Source organism: Sarcophilus harrisii, chromosome 1, assembly GCF_902635505.1.
Source record: "Sarcophilus harrisii chromosome 1, mSarHar1.11, whole genome shotgun sequence".
Taxonomy (NCBI): domain Eukaryota; kingdom Metazoa; phylum Chordata; class Mammalia; order Dasyuromorphia; family Dasyuridae; genus Sarcophilus; species Sarcophilus harrisii.
Genome location: NC_045426.1, coordinates 661853195 through 661859175, shown reverse-complemented (window position 1 = coordinate 661859175; position 5981 = coordinate 661853195). Strand labels below are relative to the sequence as shown.

The 5981-nt window shown below is 33.8% G+C and overlaps 1 non-coding gene across 1 annotated transcript; it reads right to left on the bottom strand.

The window, feature by feature from the left end:
- Positions 1-822: 822 nt before the first annotated feature.
- LOC111719238 lies at positions 823-929 on the bottom strand. The gene has a single exon (XR_002769449.1). It is a non-coding gene; the product is annotated as a U6 spliceosomal RNA (small nuclear RNA).
- Positions 930-5981: the final 5052 nt, after the last annotated feature.

Sequence of the window (5981 nt, the reverse complement as noted above, 5' to 3'; positions counted from 1 at the left end):
AAGTTGTTCTTAGAACAATATTGCTGTTATAGTGTACAATGTTCTCTTCATTTTACTCATTTCACTCTTCGTTATTTTATGCAAGTATTTCCATGTTTTTTCCTAAAATCAAGCAGCTCATCCTTTCTTATGGCACAGTAACATCCCATCACAATCATATATTACAGCTTCTTCAGTCATTCCCCAATTGATGGGCTTCAATTCCCAGTTTTTCGCCATCACATATTCTTGTTTACTGCTCAAAAAAAACAAGTCTCAACTGGAGTAAAATGAATGTATGTTGTGGGTAGTGACTTGAAGCTCAGGGCTTTTTCCATAATACTAAACTACTATATATATATATATATAGAGAGAGAGAGAGAGAGAGAGAGAGAGAGAGAGATGCCTACAATTCACCGTTTAATAGCCCTATTACCTTGGGCATCTTATAAATTCACAATGTCACAAAATCTCCAGCTGGAAGGGATCTCCTAGGCATCTGATTCAATTAAACCAAATAGAGGTCTTTTCTTCAAACATCCCTTATAAGTGGTCATTCAGCCACAGGCACTGGGAGTAGGACTCAGTTGAGTTGTTCACTTAATCCCAAATGCCTTGCCATAAATAAACAAATAAATAAATAAAATAAGAGAGGTGGAGGAAAAATTAGGGAAAAAAATGAGACTGATGCAAGAAAACCATGAAAAAAAAAAAACTTTACCAAAACTTGGTAAAGAAGGTAGAGAAAAAACAGAATATACAAAAATCCATTGAAGATGAGAATCCTTAAAAAGCAGAATTGACTGAAGCGGGGAAAAGATGTACAAAAACTTCACTGAGGAGAATGCATTAAAAATTTTCATGAATTTGTGTGTCATTCTTGCACAGGGACCATACTAATCTTTTCTACATCGTTCCAATTTTAGTATATGTGCTGCCAAATCAAACACAAGAAGAAAGCGTTAAAAAGCAAAATCTATCAAATGGGAAAGAAAATACAAAAGCTCACTGAACAAAATAATTCTTTAAAAATTAGAATTGAGCAAGTAGAAGCTAATGATTCCATGATATCAAAAAACAATAAAGCAAAACGAAAAGAATGAAAAAAATAGAAGAAAATGTGAAAACTCTTATTGAAAAAACAGGTGACCCGGAAAAGAGATTGAGGAGAAATAATTATTGGACAACCTGAAAGCCATGATTTTCCCCTCTCCCCAAAAAACCCTAGATATCCTATTTCAAGAAATTATTGAGAAAAATGAAAGCCTAGAGTGGAGAGTGAAATAAAAATTGAAAAACTCCACCTACTGAAAGAGATCCCAAAATGAAAACTCCCAGAAATATTATAGCCCAAATTCCAGAGCTCCCAGAGGAAAAAAAATATTGCAAGCAGCAACAAAGAAGGTATTCAAATATTAGGGAGCTAAAATTAGGATAAAACAAGATTTAGCAGCTCCTACAGTAAAGAATTGGAGAACTTGAAATATGATATTCCAGAAAGTAAAGGAGCAAAGACTACAACCAAAAATTCACCTACCCACCAAAACCAAGTATAATTCTTTGGGGTGGCAGAGTAGAGGGGTGAAGTGATGGATATTTAGTGAAATAAAGGACTTTCTAGCATTTCCAATTAAAAAACTAGAACTGTAGAAAATTTGAGTTTCAAATAAGACTCAAGAGAAGCATAAAAAGGTAAACATGAAAGAGAAATCATAAGGAATTTATTAAGGTTAAACTGTACAATTTTACATAAAACGCTTGGGTAACTCATAAGAACTTTATTATTATTAGGATACTTAGAAGGAGTATACAATAGCTAAAGGGCATGGGTATGAATTGACTATGATGGGATGCTATCCAAAAAATTAAATTAAATTAAGGGATAAGAAAGAGAAATGCACTGGGAGAAGGGGGAAGGAGAGACAGAATGGAATATATTGTCACATTAAAAAGTTGAGAAAAAGCTTTTACAGTGAAGTGGAAGTTGGGGTTGAGAGTGAACAGTAATGTTTGAACCTTACTTTCATTGGAATTAGATCAAAAAGGGAATAATATATACACTCAGTTGGATATTGAAATCTATCTTATCTTATAGGGAAGTAGGAAGAGAGGAGAGTAAAAGAGGGCATCAGGGTGCTAATAGAAGGGCAGATTGAGAAGGGTTGTGGTCAAAAGCAAAACATTTTTTAAAAATTTATTTATTTTATTAAAGCTTTTTATTTTCAAAACATATACATAGAAAATTTTCAACATTCACTCCTACAAAATCTGTGTTCCACATTTTTTCTCCTTCCCTTCCCCCTACCTCCCCTAAACAGCAAGTAATCCAATATATGTTTAAAATGTGCAATTCTTCTATACATATTTCTACAAATATCATGTTGCACAAGAAAAATCAGATTAAAAAAGGGGAAAAAATGAGAAAAAATAAAATGCAAACAAACAACAACAAAAAGTGTGAGAATGCTATGTTGTGATCCACACTCAATTCCCACAGTCCTCTCTCTGAGTGCAGATGGCTTTCTTCATCACAAGATCATTGGAACTGGTTGGAATCATCTCATTGTTGATGAGAGCCACGTCCACCAGAATTGATCATCATAAACTTTTGTTGTTGCCCTGTACAGTGATCTCTCAGTTCTATTTCACTCAACATCAATTCATGTCTCTCCAAGCCTTTGAAATTGCTTTGGATCATTGTATTGCTGAGAAGAACTGAGTCTATAATAGCTGATCATCACATAATCTTGCTGTTTCTGTGTCCGATGCTCTCCTGGTTCTGCTCACTTCACTCAGCATCAGTTCATGCAATGGACTATGATATTTTCAAGAACAAAGGAAGTGAATCAGCTTTAGCCATTTGTATTGCTCCCTTCTTGAAGTGGTTTTTCACCTTCAGTTTCCTCCTCTATAAAACGGAGATACAAGTTGTGAAGATCAAATGAGGTAATATATGTAAAGCACTTCGAAAATTTTAATACTAGTTATTATTTTTATTCAATAAATAAAGTCCTTATAAAATAGTATCCTCCCTGAAACAAATTCTCCAATTTGTAGAGTTGATCCTTCTCCCATGGTCTAGGTTTCTAGTACTATATTACTCAGGAGCCCCCATAAAGTATACTCCCCAACAGTTTAGTAGTAAATCAATAAGCTCTTAGCAAAGGTATTTACTAAGATATCATATCAATTCTCATGTCAAAAAAATTTTTTTAACTTTGTAAAAAAATTTTGAGTTCCAAATTTTCTCCCTCCTTCCCCTCCCATTCTCATTGTCAAGACAATTTGACCGATTACTCATGTATAATCATGTAAAACATATTTCCATGTAAATCATTCTATGAAAGAAAAGACAGACCTCCAAAAAAATCCCCCCAAAAAAAATTTTAAAAGAATTTTCAATCTACTTTCAGGTTCTATCAGTTCTTTCTCTGGATATGAGTAGCATATAGTTTCCTTTAACAGTCAATCAACAGCTTTTTTGGGGTGAGGTTAACTGAGTTCTCAAGGTTACACAACCAGTAAATCTTATGTGTCTGAGACTAGATTTGAATTCAGATCCTTTAGATTCTAGGACCAGTGTTCTAGTCACTGCACCATCTAGCTGCCCCTTAATTGTAGTAAAGGCATTTACTAGAACATAAGGAACAGTTAGTATAAAATATTCTTCCTAACTCCCTCCCACCTTCATTCTAGCCCATTCATCTACAATTCACCTACTATGTTGTAGGATTGTAGGAAAATTCATCTACTACTTTATAATTACATTCTATTGACGGATTGATTGATTCTATGATTGTGTCAATCAAGGTGCAGAGTGAATCTCCTTTCCCTACTCTTAATAAATTTGGAGTCTTATGTTATTACATTAGTAGAGGCAAAGAGTGGAACCAACTTTACATGGGCTCCAGGTGGTTTTAGAAAAGGAACGTTTGTGATCATGATCTCAGAAAAAGCAACAATAAAAATTGATAAAGGCAAGAAAGATAAGGAAATCACCTTATGTTTAAAAGCTATATAAAAATGAATAATTAGTAATGTTAAATTTATGTGCAAAAATTTCATACCAGCTAAGTATGATCACAAAGCAACAATAAAAATTGATAAAGGCAAGAAAAATGGCATAATAAATGCTATATTTATATAGCATATATAATAAATAAATAAAGCATAATGCTTAAAAGTTATATAAAATATGAATAATTAGTGGTTAAATTTATATGCAAAATTTTCATACCAGCTAAGTAAAAAAGAAGAGCTAGATGAATTATAAAAATGCATTGGTAACAACATAATAATAAGGGACTTCAGTATTCCTTTTTCAGAACTGGATAAATTCAAACGAAAAATAAAAAGAAATGGAAAAATATAAAACTGAATACTTTTTGGACAAACTAGATTTTGTTGAATTATGGCAACTTCTAAGGGGAAATACTGAAGAATATATATATATCTCAGCATTCCACATTACTTTTATAGAGAGTCATCTTGGATAGAGGCAAAGCCAAATAGAAGCAGCAACCCCGCTGAATTCTCCTTAATATTTCCCTCTAAATAACTTTAAAATAATGTGTCAAATTTAATTCTGGAGCAGTATAGTCAATAAAAGTTCACGTGGGATATTATTCTAGCTTAATACAATTTAGGAGGTTGAAAGGAGAGTTCTGTACCTCTGGGGAAGAGACCAACTCAGGGGTCTTAGAGGTAAGTGTGATAACATCAAAAGCTTTAGGAACTCGGCCCAGAGATGCTCCAGGGCAAAAAGGAACACTGGCACTTAAAGCTGCAGGGGAACAGGGGCCATTCCCAGGCAAAGACGAGACTGCAGCCCAGGAAAGCAGTGATCTCTGGATATTTCCATGTGGACAGGATCTAAAACCTACAGATCCCCAGAACTAGCTCTGAAAATAGCAGTGTGAAAAAGTATGAAGTTGGGACAGTCCTCCTCTCCCTGGGAACAGAGTGCTACTTTAATATAAAGATGAAAGCCAAGAAATAGTCTGAAAAATTGACCAGACTACAACGACCAAAAGAACTAGACCATCAAAGGCTTCTGTGGTGGCAGGAAAATCAAAACACAAACTCGGAAGAAGACAAAACCATGAAAATTGCTACCAACAAAGTCTCAAAGGAAAAATGCAAGTTGGGCATGCGCTCTGGGGCCAAGGAGAAAATATTGCAATCAGCCAGAAAGAAGGCTCGTGTATTGTGGAAGCCACAGCCAGGATCACGTAAGATTTAGGGGCTTCCATGTGAAAGGAGTAAAAGATTTGTATAATAAGTTAGGATTAGAACCAAAAATCACCTACCCAGCAAAACAGTGTAATACTTCAGGGGGAAATGGATATTTAATGAATGAAATGATGAAAAAAAAAATCAAGAATTGAATAGAAAATGTAACATTCAAACTGAAGAAAAGCACAAAAAGTTAAACATGAGAGAAATCATAATGGAATAATAAAGTTAAAGGCTAACATTCCTATATGGGAGTTAATAATAACTCCTACGAACTTTATTGTTATTAGAGCAATCAGGAGTATACAAAAATAGAAGGCCCTCATGTGAATTGATTTAAAAAAAGGAATGAGAAAGTAATATACAATGGATGAAGGGAGAAGGGAGGGGAGGCATGGGAGAAATTATCTCATATAGAACAGAAGTATAGGGAAGAGCTTTTGGGATGCAGGGGGAAATGGAGGTGATAATAGTAGGAAACACTTGAACCTTTGGTTCAAAGATTGGAATTGGTTCACAGATGGAAGAATACATATAAAATATATATTTTTAAACTTTTAGACTGTAACACAAAAAAGTAATCATGAATAAAGAAAATATGAGTCTAAGATTTAGACCTAAATAGGAATAGATAATGACATTCTGAATAATGAATATGTTCAATAAACATAAATAATAAATATATTGAAATAATAACATTAAAACATAAAAGCATAGGTTATAACTCTGTCCTCAGAAATGCCCTTTCTTTCCACTATTATTTGACA